This window comes from Gallus gallus, chromosome 4 (assembly GCF_016699485.2).
Source record: "Gallus gallus isolate bGalGal1 chromosome 4, bGalGal1.mat.broiler.GRCg7b, whole genome shotgun sequence".
NCBI classification, from domain to species: domain Eukaryota; kingdom Metazoa; phylum Chordata; class Aves; order Galliformes; family Phasianidae; genus Gallus; species Gallus gallus.
In genome coordinates, this window is record NC_052535.1 from 22,608,338 (window position 1) to 22,625,946 (window position 17,609).

The window sequence follows — 17,609 nt, forward strand, 5'->3', positions numbered from 1 at the left end:
TCCCCAGATGTTTTTAAAAACCATTTGGATGTGTTGCTCAGAGACATGATTTAGCAGAGGGTTGTTACAGTTAGGATAGGATGGCTTGGCTGTGGTTGGACTTGATGATCTCTAAGGTCTTTTCCAACCTGAGCAATTCTATGATTCTGTGTTGACTTGGGTCTTTGAAACATATTCTACAAACTGGAGATTATTTACTAACAGCTACATTCCTATCATTCAGCTGTTGAAAATTAGAAGTTAATTGTTTGCTTTCAATCATTCTGTTTGGTTTCCTTTCAGAAATACTGAAAACCAAATCAAGTACTAGATTTTGAAGCCTTGGACATGACTAAAAGTGATTAGATTAAGTCATGTATCTTTAAAAAATAAAAATAAGTAATCATAATTCCAATCACATTAGTCATGGACAGAAATAGATCCAAAAGTTCCAGAAAATCAGCAAATTTGAAATACTGTATTACCTTAGCAGCATGTGTTGTTCTTTTGACTCTATCCATGTCAATGGTATTCTAAAATATGCATATGCATATTTTAATTGAAATTTACCAAAATTGAAATGCCTGAATAAACATGGATCTGAAATTAAAAGTAATTTCTTGCATTTTGTAACTTATTCCATAGCTTGCAGAACTACAAATTTGTAATTTCAAATTGCTATTTTTAAGACTACAAAATTAAAACCACTCTAACTGTTGTCTAGGTGTTTGCTTGAACATTCCCAAATAATATGACCCTAGAGAAGAAAGTTCTCATGCATAACTGTGCAAATTTTACAAAGCATAATTCCTGTTCTCATATTCGGTATAAGAATAGCTTTTAAAAGAAGAGCATCTGTAAGTTTTTGGTCAATTTCTGTAACAGAACTTTAAGATGGGCCTCTCTGAACAGATTTCTTTGTTATTATTTGGTGTGTTAGGGTTCGTTCTTAGCTTTTGTTTGGCTAGCAGGTTTTTTTGGTTGTTTTTGTTGTTATTGTTGTTGTTGTTGTTTAATTACTATTTTTTTTTTATTTTTTAACAAGCAGCCAGCAGATGGTCACAATTTTCAGCCATTACAGCCTGATCTGACCTAGTCGTGCTCAAATAAAATTTACAACCATTTTCCGAAGGTTATGGCTGCGTCCAGCTCTTACCATTTAACTAGATATTATTCACAGCATCAGTCCTCCGCACTGCTGAGTCTGATCCCTGTGTATAACTATCCAGAAAATGAGTTGCTTTAACAGAAATCACATTTTATTAACACTATGTTGTGGTTAAAGCACATAATGAGAATATACCACTGAACTTGTTGGGCTTAAAATTGCAAAATCATCTCTGATATTTTGTGGCAAAGATTAGAAAATGATATATAGGGAGAATTTTAAAAACTAGAAGTCAGCCTAGATTAACCTTCTGGTCTCACTAGTGGTTTTCCTAGTGGTTTTCAAATAAAAAGGGGTCAGAATTTGACTCAGTGCCAAAGGTATCCATTTAAAAGGATAAGAATTTCCATACATCTTGAAAAACAAACCACATATATTTAAGCATTAGTTAAAAATCTTAAGTCCAGGCTTTTAATATTCTGGTTAAGCTTCTTCATATACATAGTGAAATAAATAGAGAAATAAATTGCTATTTTTGTCTTTTTTACCTAGAAATCAATCTTCCACACCCAGATAGATCACTCTGTAATATTTAAAATGAATAGCAAAAGCATTCTCATTACAGCATTATTTACGGAACCCAACATTCCCATTCACATATGAACACAAGCAGAACACAGAACCATCTTTTACTGCAAGGGCAAAGTAAATCCTTTCAGATAGAGAAGGCAGAATTCCTAACCAGTGTGCAGATAAAAGTTTACCTAAACACCTCCCCAAAACAGTCAGACTGCTGCCGGTCACTTTACAGTTGTTCCATCCTAATGAAAAAGAATATCTGCGTGAGGTGAATACTACTGAACTCAGTTCACATGCACTATCCATTCATGTGGAGAAAAACTTGTAAATTCAGTATTAATACCAACTGACGTTTTGCAGTCCTCACCAATTGTTATACCAGGCTCCATATAGGTAGGTTGCTCTGGAAGTAATGCCTCCTATTGATTTTCATGCAGGCTACAACTGATGCTATAATTGATACAAAGAGCACAATAACACTACTGGATACAGCAAATTCTCAGCTACGAAACACTGATTTTCAACAGTCACCACCATCAGCCATGCATTTTTGCCAGTGCTGAGCAAGAACCTGTGGGCTATGCTCATAAAAATCTGCACCAGCAGGGACCCTTTGTTTCACAGTTGCTATGACAGCATAATTTCTGAAATGCACTACCCACTCACCGTGCTTACATCTACTGTTTGGCCTCTATAAATGTTCAACAAGCATTGATGAATGTAAAGGGGTGCCATTCTTTTTGCATGACAGAATTCCATTATGCACCTTTGCTTCATATGCACTTCTGTGTCAGGTATTATTTGTCAGACTGCTCCTCTGCTGTCATCTGTCACACAGCAACAAAACGCAATGAAATACTGGTGTAAAGGTTCAGCTCCCACTGCCATACCACCAACATTTGCTTCTGACACTGTGGGCCAACATAGTAAAACAGGAGGCATTACTTTTGGAGCAGTTCTTATCTGTTTTCCAGAATGCCACTTTCTCATTCTGCCAACTTAAAATAGGATCTGCACTCTGCTTCAAAACATGAAACACTTTGACAGCTTATGACTCAGACATTTAATGGGTTTTCAGACCCCAGCTTCATAAATAAACTTCAGCTTTGGACACTTGTTCAGTTAGGGATTTCACTCTACACAAAACAAAGGTGTCTTATGTTATTTGCATATTTTCCTACAAGATCATTTCATTTCTTTGTAGTTGCAGTGCTGAAATTTTATTTTGGAACACAAATTGCAAGCTTTCTTTCTGTGACATTAATCTTCTGAGTATCTCTCAAGAATGTCTGAAACATTTAAAAGTTGGATGTGGAATCAGTCTGTCAGAAAATTCTGAAAGAGATCTGGTCTTTTGTGTTACGTTATTGCCTCTATTTTCTTCTCCCATTTTGAAATTTTAAAAGAAAATACACCAGAAGTGTTGTAAGTTTTGCCCTAATAGCAGCATTCAAGTAGCTAAAGAATGACTTGATAAAACACAAAGTGACTTTCATTTTATCAGTAAACAGAATTGGAGATGAGTGTGGATCTCACTTTGGGAAATCCATAGGCCTTTGCAGTTACTGGCATCCTCTCTCACTAGACATATGTCACTCAGCAATTCCACATGACCGTCTCACTCCAATTTGTAGGAGGGAGAGGAGGTTCTTTGATATATGTATACCCGGCATGAGATTAAGAAACAACGGTTCAAATGTTGCTCCAGCCTGTTTATTACAGATCTTAATCAGGAAGATGGGGAAGGGGAGGATGGATGATTTAGGGTGATAGGGAAGGGAAGGCGGGCGATAGAAAAGATAGAAAGAGGCAAGAATTGTGTAAAGCAAGGATAGTCACCACCAGGATCTGGCAGCAGTCCCATTGCACAACGTTCTGACGGTCTGGGTCAAAAGCGCAGGGGAAGAGCAGCAGCAGCGTGGCCGGTTTCAGGCAGCAAGAAGGTGCAGGCACCGAGTAGGTCCAGGAAGAAGTCTGGGAGGACGCAGCAGGTCTCTGGTAGCAGGCCCTGGACAGTCCGTCAGCATGCAGGCCTTTCGTAGTGAGGGATCTGATGGTAGACACCTTCTTGGGGGGGAGAGCAGCAGCAGAGTGGCTGGCCTCAGGCAGCAAGCAGGTAGAGCACAGAGCAAGTCCAGGAGGGAGAGGCAGGTCGTGAGGCTTCTCATGTCAGAAACCTTCTTGTTCTTCATGAGGAATCTGCTGTCAGAAAACCTCTCTCCAGCATGAGGAATCTGTTGTCAGAAACCTCTTCTTCATGAGGAATCTGTTGTCAGAAAACCTCCCTCTTCTGGTTGTTCGTCCCTTTTTTTTATCCTTCTTCTGCCAATGTGGCATTCCTGGGTGCTTGGGTAACAGTCATGTGCAGTACCCCCTGAGATGGCTATCCTCCTCGAGATAAGCCCACACAAAAGACTGCTTCCTGGCCATTAAGCCCCGGTTTATCTCTCTCTCGTTGCCCCTGGCCTTGTCCATCTGTGTCCCTCAGACAAAGGATTTCTCAACCCTTGATCAGGACTTGTTTGGACTGATTCTGACTTACTTGTTCATCTATGTCCTCAGCAAGCTTTGAGACAATGCAAAAAAAAAATCAGAGATTGTGATGCAAAAGAATAATCTCTTACAATGACCCATGAGCTGACAGTTTTCATGCAACCCAGTTTGCGCTACATTCACAATCTAGAGTCCAAGATTTTTCTCCCTCTGTTCAAACTATTTTGCTTGCACTTCCTGCTCCCTTCACCTTGTCTCAGGCATTACACCCAAAACATGAGGCCAACTCATACCCTCAAAAATCACCAGGCTCGGATATGAAGAAGCACAGATTCTCTACCTACTGCAGGTATGTCTGACTGGCATAACAGCTGGGAAAGCTGGAGGAAGCCTGTTGTATAAGAGACTACAAGACATCCAAAGAATCATAAAGATTTTTTAAAATCCATGGCACCCTATTTTTTTTTTTTTTTTTTACCATTGCCATCCATGGCACCCTATATTTTTTTTTTTTTTTACCATTGCCATCCATGGCACCCTATATATTTTTTTTTTTTTACCATTGCCATCCATGGCACCCTATATTTTTTTTAACCATTAACAGAATAATCTAAAGAGAGGCTGAATTAAAAACAAACAAACGAAATAAAACCCACAACAATTAATTGCTCTTTGCTTAGGTATCTCTGGTAACACGTTATCATAACAAACATATTTGGGGTCTCAATGTTTGCTCTCAGCCCTGAGAATCTCAGAGTTCATGCTGATTTAAAACAAAACTACAACAACAAATTCACCCCCACACCATTTCCTTCTCCCCACCCTGTCTCAACACAGAAAATGCTTTTGTTCATCTCATTATTTATCTGTAATAATTAAAACTTACTATGACACTGATCTTCAATATAATTTATATTGTCGGTACTTTCAAGTATATCTGCAAATCTGCATTAACTTACTATTATTTACTTATTCACAAACAACTTCTGAATCATAAAATGAACTCAACACACTAACCTGGAAGCCAGGTCCATTTAGAATTCCAATTTTTGGGGTAAGCACTCATTAAAGAGTGCCTACAGAAATACGGGTATCCTGATCTTTCATCAGATAGATAAACACACTGGGTCTTAAGTGAAAATATGGCTTTAGGACACTTCTATCATGTTCTATAATAAATATTCTACATCCATGTTTCACTCCTTTTGTGTTAATACCATAACTACTAGTAACAAATCATTTTAAAATTTACAGACATTTTAACATTCTTGTCACTGATAGGAAAAGCATCAGCTACAAAACATATTTCTTCACAGTGCTACTATGTTATTTATTGCTACTCATAGCAATTCATACAAAATAGTAACCATGCATGGAATATTAAAACTGATGTTAATTGGTATACTGTTCCTTAGAGGAGGCTGACTGGGGGCTATAGCAAAATGATTTTTAGTTAGAAAAGCAGATTTGGTAGTAAGAGTGGGAAAGAACTCCTCTTCTGGGAGAAAAAGATGGGAATTATAAAAATTATGCTCTCTCGATAGGTGATGTAACTACTCAGATACTCCAGGATGGTTTGCACACCTCTATTTTCCTCTTTAATCTACACAAGAACACAAAGAATTTGATTTCTGTTGATACTGATAGAAAAAAAGAACTGTCAAAATATCTCAAAAGTCTTTGCAGACTTCTGCTTACCTGCATTGTTCAAAATACCACTGGACTTCAACAGCACAAGCACCTTTTCACAGGTCTTGCTTAAAATGATGATGTTCTCCTGCAGAGAAAAATTACACATTTCATAATTCCCATGTATATTGAAAAGGCAGAAAACAAGTTACAAACTAAAAAAATTAACACACAAATTTGAATGTACGTACAAGATAAATACAGTGGTCAATATGCAGAAAACAATTTCTGGTATTGTTTCATATAAATATAAGATATCATTGAACAACATGGGTCCATTTTAATAATTCGATGTTTCCGTCTCTACTTGTCACAGTTCTGAGGTCTTGTATTACAGTCTACTGCAGAATAGAGCTGTGTGAATAGATTTTTCATTGCATTAGTTGCAAAAACATCTCCAATCAAAAAGAATGTTTTATCTTACGTTCTTTGTTTTGTTATTGCTGGTATTTTCCTTTATTGAGTTTCTGAATATTTTTTTTAAACTTTATTAAAACATTAGTACTTTCAATTAAAAGAAAAACCTACAATAGTTTTCCCCTCCTACAATATTCACCCGTTTAGTTAGGAATTTGTATTAAAAAGGGCTTTGCCCAGTTTTATCACTGAGATAAAACCAACCTCCAGGCACAGACAAAGGCAGCTACTATTTGGCTTCCAGTAATAGCTGTTGCAATAAAGTACAATTCTGGGGGGCATGGTAAGCCAATTTTTGTTTCCTTTTCCAATTTATTATCCAGACAAAGTCAAGTAAGTTATAGAGACTCCATTTTCCAATTTATTTTGTGTGCACAGCAATAGTTTATGCTTAAAACATTTTTTCTCCTTCATATTTAGAACTCCTTTTTTGGGCCAGTTTAGAACAAGGTGGAACAAGACGGAATATATTCTTTTGAAAAAATGAAGGAAAAAAAAATAACCTAAAAAAAAAAACATCTGTCAAACTCATTCTCTGTATTTTCTGGGAATAATTGCAAAAGAGCAATCAACCAAACACAGCCACTTCATATGGGCAACTCTGTGAATAACAGAATGTTATTTTATATATACAGTGAGTTGCAAATAAACAGTTTAAAGTGGGAGATTAGAAGAGCGGTTGCAATTTCCTCTCCCTGACACTCTCTCACCCTCATTTTTCAAATTCTGAATACTCAAAATTTGGGAAAAGCGAAAGCAAGCTTTAACAGGAGTAGAATTATGCATCGCATTGTTGTCAAGCAATTCATATATTCTTTCCTACTGCAATCACATCCAAAATTTCCCTCATTTTTTAAAATGTTTATTCAAAATCAAGCTTTCAAATATCCATAATTTACAAATTATTCCACAAAAATTAAAAAGATGAGTGAATTTGTCTCTCTTGGGAAGGATTGATTCAAATCCCTGCTAAAGAGATCAGAAGGAAAAAGCAATATTAGCCCTCTGGTTTTCCAAATCCCTAGAAGTTTCCCAGCTACTGGTGATTGGCAATACTTGTACTGACTTATGAGTGCTGATAATCACTGTGCAGCCACTGAGCTGCCAAACACCATATTTTCATTGCACAAGGAGCAAGACACGCTTCTTACAGCCAATACTTTGAAATAAGACAGTAATCGAGAGCTCAGTAGCAAATTTCCTCTGTTTTCAAACTCATAGCCTGTAGGTCTAATGGTGTTTTACTGTACGTACATAAAAGCTCTCTATTATGACATTGCTGTATCTCAAAATTTATAGTTTGTCTGGATTAGGTGACTTTAAATGGAAAATCACTTTCTATTAAATAGCATTTATATATTTTTCAGAGAGAGGTCACCAACTGCTTTAAGAGGTGGAAGTTGACACCTAGCAATTTTCAGCAAAACATGTTAGTTCTAAACATCTGAAAAATATACCTTGATTTTTCAAAGCTAATCTGTTGGCAAAACAGATCTATAATCAACACACAATGCATCCCAAGGTGTTAAAAAATCCTCCTGAAAATAGAGGGATGTTCAGATTTCTTCTATGCTGCTTTGTGCTCACTCCCCTTTCTGATCTTTCCATGAATTCAGAGCTAATTAGGACAGAGACAGCATTTGTAATGGAACTGTGACACATACCAGAGCCTCTTAGAACTGCTGTTGAGAAGGTTACCCACTATGCTGTTAACTACTAAGCAACACTATTTCAGTTTCATAGTAATTACCAATAGTTAACACAGTTTGATTGGTGGTACAACTGTAGAAAATGCGCTGGCATATTTGTTCCAATTAAGTATATGTAGAACGTTGTACACCTTTGTCAAAAGACAGACAATTTCATTTAAAGCCAAGAAGCAGATGGAGAGTCAGAAACATAGATAAAGAGATAAATCAAGCCTCCTTTTGAAGCAAGAAGATTAGGCCTTATATATACATTGTTTTGTATTTTTGTAGTATAAATAAAAATGCATATATATTCTTATAACTCTTTTCTCACAGCTGCTGCTACTCTCACCATCACAAGATTATATAATAATATAACTTTAAAATTTCATGAGTTCAAACTTCACTTGATGTTCTATCTTTTGATATCTTCTTATAAGTGGAAGAGAATCAGGTCATGGAACATTTAAACAAATCAGACGTTTATAAGTCCATGGGTCCTGGACAAAATTTTTTCAGTTCTCAACCCAAAGTTCAGTACTTCTGGCATCTTATTGAATGCAAAAGGAGAATTATCTGACAAACTGTGAAATGTTGTAGACTCAGATATTCAATTGATCTAACTCATAAAACAGGAAGGGAAAAGAAGTCAAAGATCTAGCTCTTGTTTCAGAGTTTATGCAATTAGTTTTCGAAAGCTTGATGAGACAAAATGGCAAGAAAAAACTTTACAGTAGATAGCACATTCATAAGTAGTGGTGGGAAATCCCTCAGTTTTTGCCTGATGTAAAGGTATCTGAAGGCTATAAGCTTTGCAAATGATAAGTAACTGTTAGATTATCTATGGATAGGGACATCAACCCAACTAAGTAGTTTTACAGAACTAGCTTCTTCATATTTGTTGTCTACATCAGAGAATGCTCAAACCTACCTCCATTACTGAAATATTGTGTAGTCCTGTAAGTATAATTTAACTCATTAATCCTAACTAAGGATGTTAGGCAAGTGGGGAAGATTGGAAGGGAAAACAACTTTTTGACAAAAGTTTTCTGTTCATATAACTTTACAATGAATTTTCTGTGCTTTCCTACTTACGTTTTCTAATCACCACATGCTGTATGGTTAATATTTAACATGCTTGTCACCCAGACTGTCAAGGTAAAAGCAAGCAAGGGATCAGGCCTCTTACTACCTCCCTAACATTGCACAGCTAATCCTGCAAGCAAACACAGGTACTCCTTATCATCCAAAATAAAAGGGTATGCAGGACCTGCAGAGGTTAATGAAGGACTGCCATTGCTGTCTCTTTTTTCCTTCCCTTCTTTTCACAACTAGACAACTTATGTGCATGCCTGGAGAAAACAAGTTAGGGGAGAAAAAAAAAAAAGCTAAGAACACCATGGAAACATACACAGAGGAGGTTGTCATGGCCTGAAATCTGATTGCTTCCTTATTAAGTTAACACAGATAAAACCAGAAATATGCTGTACATTGAGCACTGAGTGAAAGTTTCTTTATGAACAGCTTGAGGTTTCTTTCTCTATTAATCCATAGTGTGCTCAGAGCAACATTACTTTGCAGAATTCTGTTGAAAACTGCTGTCTACAAAGACATTCAACTTCGTCACCTTCTCCTGCTGTTTTAAGCAACCCTTAGAGCCACATCAGAAGATTTCTGATTTCTGTCAGAATGAGGAGACTAGAGCTCAATCAGGTCTTTCTTTTTCTAAGATGGCATCATAATAAAACCAGGACATACAATAAAATAAAACCAGAGGACAGTGAAAAGAAACACTCTTAAGTCCTCATGTTTAAACTTGGTAAACCAATTAGAATGAATAGTGTTTTTTGCTTTATTGATATTATTATTGAAGAATCCAGTGAAAACTGGAAAACATTAAGGTTCATCCTATCCCATCTCCAGAGTGGATAAATTATAACCAGTAGTAGCAGTAGCCTTTCATTTCCTAATACAAGAGAAAACGCATCTATCTTCAGAAACCCTATGATCTATGTGTGTTAGTAACTGAGGTTAAGATTCAGGACCAAGATTTAGTTATTAAGCCACTAGCGACCTTATATGTCATTGCAACAGCAACAAATAATGTAGTTAGTTATTTTTTCTTTAAAAATAGGATATGACAGTTTTGTACAACATCTGCTCATCTCAGTGAAACTGAGAAACCAGTCAGAACTTGTGCATCATGGGACTCAAAATACATTTGCTCAGTCTCACAGGGCAGACAAACCACTGCCGAGAACTACACCAGCTTTGGGACTCGACACCAGACCAATAGAAACACCAAAGATTAAAGCAAGCTTACAAAATTTGCATAGCGATTCTTTAAGCCATTTCAAAGGTAATATGTACAGCCAACTTTTTTCTGCTAGAACGGTAAGTGTCAACAGTTTACGGGCTGGTTCAGCCCGGTTCTGTGACTAGTGGGGTGGGGGAACCTACAAACCCACACCTCAGGGAAGGGAAAGAGGGGGAAATGGTAGAGAGATGGGCCTAAAAACAAAACAGAAGCAATGATCTGAGGAGAAAAAAAAACTAATTTACTAAGTAAGATATCGGAATGCAAAATAACACGCTATAATACAATATAATTAGAATTGAAGATAATAAATCAAATAAAATGAGAGAGAGTGTCCAAAAACCAAAGGCCTTACTACTCTGAGCTGAGGAGATACAGCACCCACAACAGAGATGAGCCAGAAGATCAAAAGGGAAAAAAGGGAGGTCTCATGATCTGTGAACAGTTTTTATCTTTCCCTCTGAGCAGAAATGGTAACACAACAGTGCACAGTTCTCTGGGGGATGTAGTTCTTCTCTTCTGGGACAGGTACCTGGAACTGGAGCATTAACTCTTTAATTTTCAGTGCACTACACAATGCTATGATGTGGAATATCAATAACCAAAAATCATAAAACCATGACAGTCAGCCATAATAATAATCCTCTGGAATGTACACTGTATTAAAGAATATGTGTTATTGTGCCACAAAAGTTGGAAAACTGAAAAATAACACTTTGTGGGTTTTAAACTCTTACGTAAAAAACAAAATATCTAACAGGACTTAAAATAAATTTGTGAATGCTGCACAAATACTTTAGAAAATCGAAGGAAAAAAGTGAGAAATTGTCTTCTTTAAGACTTTAAGGACAATACATACACAAAGAAATTAGCACACAGACCAGCAAACTAAAAGAACGCAATCCTAATACTTATGGAATACATATCAAAGAACAGCACTACCCAATGCCGTAGCATTGCTCATTTCAACATTACAGAAAGCTCAACCTTCAGATTTCACAGGTATGTCTTAGTAATCCAAAGATGCAGTTCAATTCTCAGAAAAAACTTTGAGCTTTGAGGATGACATCTAGAAAACAGGTGAGGTCTATCTATCCAGCGTAAAACTTCTATGGAACTCTAGTTGTTCTGGATCGGAAAAGAGGAATATTCACAAAAGTTTTTTCATTGTTGAAAAAAGACCAGAGATTTCTTTTTCTTTTTCTTTTTCTTTTTTTTGTATAGGTTTCGTCAAATCAAAAAACGCATCCTAGCTTCCAGTGTACAAGAAACTAAGAGCATTTTAAAGCCTGGATTGTCACTGAAAACTCTAATAAACTTGAGTGGGCACAGATCACAGCCAGGACTTTATTCCTTTTCTTCTTTTTCAATATTTCTGCTATATAATCAGGCATAGTTCTTTGTAACATGAAAATCCCATCTTTCCAAAGTAATTTTCTTCTTTGTCACTGTTATTTAACTAAGAACAAAACATGTGGTAAATGACCTCTATTGTGCCATGCAGTCCTCAGACAAGTGAAATAACTGTTTCCTTATTTATAGTTTCAATTTCAGACAATTTTGATTTATTACATTCCCCATACAATTTTTCCTCCAAACATAGCATGGATTTTTCCACAGCCTCACTTGCAGCTGAGCTGCAAATATTGCAGCTAAGGGTACTAATCAGATCCTTATTTGTTACAAATAGTATTTAATGTATTTAATTTATTCCCCAAGTCATGTGATAAAAGGATTGTATTTTTAAAGTTTTTCTGCTATCTTTTCCAAGCAGCAGAATGGATTTTTTTTTTTTTTTTTTTTTTTTCTAGGCAGAAGATTAAGGTAGAAGTACACAGAATTTCTTCTGGAATTGTCTCCTCAGCCTACTGAAGATTTCATGGTCTGATTGCATAACTGCCTAGAAAAACACTTGGGTGCAATTCTACAAATACTGACAGAAGATGTATATTTAGACATGTCATTCATTATGTAGATGGATACTTTTGTTTTTATTCAAAAGTATATTCAGTATCACATCTTCTCAGAAGCACAAAAATATGAGGAAAAGAATGAACCATTGTTAAAAGGATTTTAATCACAGGGACAGGCTGATTTTTTTACATCTAGCTTCCCAGCATACATTATATGTTTAGGAGAAAAGACCAAGACAGAGGAAAGACCATTCCTACCTCTCTCTCTAGTCACACTGTCTCTCTTCTCCTTCAGGAATGTGCAGCTATGAACATCTTTCCAGGATGAGATATTGAACTGTGAAGCACAAGGGAACAATGCTCTACCCAAGCAAGAGCCAGGAATGTGGGACCTTTCTGTATAGAGGGATAATTCACAGAAGTTGAAATCTAAGTGGTATTCTGTTGCTACTCAAATGTTCCTATGAAGGTAGCCAGGCATTTACTCTAGCTCAATACACAAGGGAAGAAAAAAACATGAACCAGGGCCTTTGTCTGAGAGGCTGAGATGAAGATTCTCTAAGAAGCAGGTAATGAAGACCATTTAGATTGATTGCTAGTGATCAGCGTGGCAAGTCAACGTGTCAATTTAAAACATGCTCAACAAATCTCAATGAAATAAGTACTTAGTACTTTTCAGGAATATAAATGAAATTATCCAATTTCAAAGCTGATTTCTTTTGTTGGTGTTCCGAATTGCATGAGAGAAATAAAAATAGGGAAAGCATAATTAGATATCATTAAGATCTCATTATCCTAGCAGGGTCATTTAAATTGTAACAAAGACAGGATTCTCAGAGTGGTGTAACTAAGGGTAGGAATACACCATCTGTTAGAAATATGCCTTGAGAGCTATTTAGAATACTACCAAAACAATACAGATTGATCTTAAACAGCTAAAATGAACAACTTCAGTAATGGTAATGCTTTTCATGAAAAGTGTCAGAGAACAAGTGAAAGCTCACAGTATTTTGCAAGCACCTACTTCATAGAATCATAGAATGATTTGGGTTGGGAGGAACATTTAAGGTCATCTAGTTCCAACCCCCCTGCTATAAGCAGGGACATCTCCCATTAGACCAAGTTGCTCACAGCCCCATCCAGCCTGGCCATAAATGCTTCCAGGGAGGGGGCATCCACGACCTCGCTGGGCAACCTGTTCCAGTGTCTCACTAGCCTCATGGTAAAGAGTTTCTTCCTAATATCTAGTCAAATCTACCCTCTTCCAGTTTAAAGCAATTTCCCCTCATCCTGTTGCTACCTGCCCTTCTAAAAACTCTCTGCCCAGCTTTCCCATGGGCCCCTTCAGTTCCTGGAAGGCCGCTATAGGGTCCCCTCAGAGCCTTCTCTTCTCCAGGCTGAAGAACCCCAGCTCTCTCAGCCTGTCCTCATAGGGACAGTGCTCCAGCCCTTTGGTCATTTTCATGTCCCTCCTCTGGAGCTGCTCCAACAGCTCTATGTCCTTCTTGTGCTGGGGGCCCCAGAACTGGACACAGTACACCAGGTGGGGTCTCACAAGAGCAGAGCAGAGGGGCAGGATCACCTCCCTCAACCTGCTGGTCACACTCATCTTGACTCAGCCCAGGATACAGCTGGCCTTCTGGGCTGCAAGCACACATTGAAGGCTCATGTTGAATCCTTCATCAACCAACACTCCAACATCCTTCTCCTTAAGGCTGCTCTCAAGCCATTCTCTGCCCAATCTGTATCTGTGCTTGAGATTGTCCCGACCTGGGTACAGGATCTTGTGCTTGTCCTTGTTGAACTTCATGAGGTTGGCATGGGCCCACCTCTCAAGCCTGTCCAGGTCTGTCTGGATAGCATCCTTTCCCTCTAGCATGTCAACTGCACCACTCAGCTTGGTGTCATCTGCAAACTTGCTGAGGATTTACTTGATCTCACAGTCTGTGTCACTTACAAAGATATTAAATGACACTGGTGCCAGCACCAATCGCTGAGGGATATCACTCGACTGCAGTCTTCGCTTGGACATTGAGCCAATGACTGCAACACTCTGGGCGTGACCAGCCAACCAATTCCTTATCCAGTAAGAGGTCTATCCATCAAATCCATTTTTCTCCAATTTGGCAACCAGGATGTCATGCAGGAGAGCGTCAAACACTCTGCACCAGTCCAGGTAGATGATGTCAGTTGCTCTACCTTTATCCACTGATGCTGTACCTCCATCATAAAAGGACACCAATTTTGTCAGGTATGACTTGCCCTTGGTGAAGCCACATTGGTTACCACCAATCAATGCACTTTTATTTTCCATGTGCCTTAGTAGGGCCTTGAGGATGATCTGCTCCATGATCTTGCCAGGCACAGAGGTGAGACTGACTGGCCTGTAGTTTCCTGGATCATCTTTTTTTCACTCCTTGAAAATGGGGGTTTCTCCTTTTCCAATCAGTAGGAACTTCACCAGACTGCTGATAGCCTTCAAATACGATGGATAGTGGCTTTGCAATTTCATCTGCCAGTTCCTTCAGAACCCATGGATGGATCTCTTGGGCCTTCAGATCCGTTGAGCTTGTGCACCTTCTGGCACATAGACCAGTCAATTTTCTACAGGTTTAGGGAATTTAATGCACTGATAACCAACACTGTGACAATTGGCCCCTAGCCTTTTTTTTTGTGAGGTTTCTTCTTCCCTCTCTCTCAACAGGCAGAGTATAATCTCTCTGTAATGTTCCTCAGACCTCTCATGACATTTAAGACCTAATACTTCAAATTTATTTTTTAAATCATTATTATTTTAAAGCTTTGGCAATATCTCCCTCTCAGCTTTTCTCAGAAAGCTACAAAGCAGGTACTGCATGCCAGCAGGAAATAATGATAGTAACTATAAGGATTTCATAGAAACATGAAAAGGAAGGCTCAATGCAGTGTGTGGCAGCTTGTGACTTGGACAAGTGTACTCTGTAATATTCTCTCTGCAAAAGAAGTTCAGTCTGTGTCAGAAAAAAATTACATTCAGTTGGCCTCAAACTTTTATTTTTCTAGTTGTCAGGTTACTATATCTTTTTCTGTTCTCCTGAAAAAGAGAAGACATTTGCTAGAAGGCAGCATATTAATTTCTCTTCCACCTCTCCGTGCTTTTACTTACACAATGGAAGAGGTAGCACTTCAGTAGGCTCTATTGCAATAAGCATATGTTGCATTATCATATCAGTCAGATATACGGGTGTCACTAAACAAGGACATCTTCCTTATATACATTCTGTTCCTCACTCATCCATAAATTAAATTATCCTTGCTGGTAATTAAATAGAACATATACATATTATCTTGTACATGATAATCCAGATATAATTTGATTTTATTTTTGCTTCCCCACAAAACTGAAGCTAGGTGTACAAATGTATTCAGAAATGCAACTTCAGATGCTCATGTAGAAGAAATCCTCTTTTCTGGATTCATCTAATTCCTTTTTCTATATACAAAAGAATTTCCATCTATTTCAAACTAGAACTGGGAGAAGAAATGTTAAGGACTATTTAAAAAAACAAAACAATCTCCCCTCCAGAAACAAACAACAACAACAATAAACCCCACAAACATTAAAAAAAAACATTTCTTATCTTACTTTCATCATTCTTATTAGAGGAAAGAGAATATATATATATATATATATATATATATAAAATAAAATTATATATAGAATAATATATAATTTACCTGGAAACCAGAATCTGTTAGAAGATATTTGCTAGCTTATTTATTTATTTATTTATTTATTTATTTTTGGTCAAGTATTGAACTGTTAGGGAAAAAAAATACAGAAATTAGCTTAGGAAACCATTCCAGCTTAGACGAGGGAAGGAAATGTGAATTACATCACAGGTGAGGGTAATAATCACATAGGCAGTAGTAATCATTCAAATAGAATTCCTCAAGCATTACTATTAGAATTGATAAAAAGTGAATTATCCTCAAAACAGCTGTAGTGATGATCAGCATGATCATATGGATGTGGGGAACATGATCACATGGTTGATCCTCACAAATGGAACAGTTTTTGATGGGGAAACTGTGAGAAACCAATTAAAGAATACCAATGATTTGATATTAAGGATACTTGTCAGAGACATGAATGGCACTGATTAACTATCTTGGCATGACTGTAAGAGATGAGATTTTAAGTCATTTCTTTTACAGTGGTTAGTTAGCATCTGACAAAGTTGCTCCTAAAAAAAGCTTCACAAGTATTCACTTCTCCCAAAACAGAAAGAAAGCCAAGGAAAAATGAATATCAAAATCTGCAACTGTCTTTGCTGGAGAAGAATTCATCTTTAACACATTTTATGGTACTATTTAAATGGAAGAAATGACATTCTCTGTAACTATAGAAAAAAAAACAGATAAATTATTAATTAGCTTAATTTTAATTTCATTTGATTAGGATAAGCTTTTGGTATAGGCTTACTGTAAGATCAAAATGCTTTTACTCATTAGTGGGACTGCATATAATGCTTTGTTATAATTTAAATGCTTTAGTGAGTAGAAAACTGATTGAAGAGCACAGAAAAATTTTAGTTCTCCAGTCTGGGCAAAAAGCCTTTTGTTTTAACAAGTGAACCACTGATTGTTTAGGCCAATAAATGCTACATGACTTAAGTGGGAGAAATAAGTAAACTCATTTCATTTTTTGTGTCTTTTTTCTTTTTCTTCTTTTTTTTTTTTTTTTTTGGTTCCCCTCCCTTTTTTTTTTTCACTGTAACAGTGAGAACATTCATAAGATTATTTTTATTAGAAATTCACCACTACTTTCTCTAGAGAGACTAAAGACTTTTTAATTTTGTCCAATTTATGAAAGAGATTGAGTAAAAAATATAATAAATAGCAGTGCTTTCCAGAACTGGTAGATGAGATTGTGTTAAATCATCAATCAGTAATTTGCCTTCTCCTTCACTTCTCTAAAGAGAGATTGTCTGAAAGAAATTTTATATTAACTTTTAAATTCCCATTATTTTTGCTGAGCTGTGAAAGAGTTGACTGATAAAGGAAAAAAATGGTTGAGAAACAATTCTGATTTTCTGCAAGGAAACTCATCACACGCAAAAACACTGCTGAATGTCATTGAGATGGTTTTCTGTTTCAGAACTCTTCTGTGACAAACTGACTGAGGGAAAAGGTACTAATTTACCTGCAAATTCTAGTCCTAGATCTACTTCAGACTTTTTGGAAGTAAATTATGTGAATATTGTTCTCAGCTTATCTAACATTTTGACCTTCTATTGGGGTTTTTGTTTTGTTTTGTTGTTTTTGTTTGTTTGTTTGTTTAGTATTGTGACCTCCTCAAAGCACTTGAAATTTTAGTAATACTGTGAGGTCTGTGACTTCAGATATCTCATGTTTTTCTAGAGATTCATAAAAGTTCCATTTAC

At 36.8% G+C, this 17,609-nt stretch overlaps 1 long non-coding RNA gene across 1 annotated transcript in view; it reads right to left on the reverse strand.

Annotated features, from left to right (window-relative positions):
- Positions 1 to 3,363: 3,363 nt before the first annotated feature.
- Positions 3,364 to 17,609, reverse strand: part of LOC121113207 — a 67,814-nt gene continuing 53,568 nt past the window's right edge. The window contains exons 2-3 of the long non-coding RNA XR_005859335.2: positions 5,858 to 5,936; positions 3,364 to 4,232 (exon numbers count right to left, since the gene is read on the reverse strand). This is a non-coding gene — a long non-coding RNA (uncharacterized LOC121113207). The remainder of the gene's footprint in view (positions 4,233 to 5,857; positions 5,937 to 17,609) is intronic.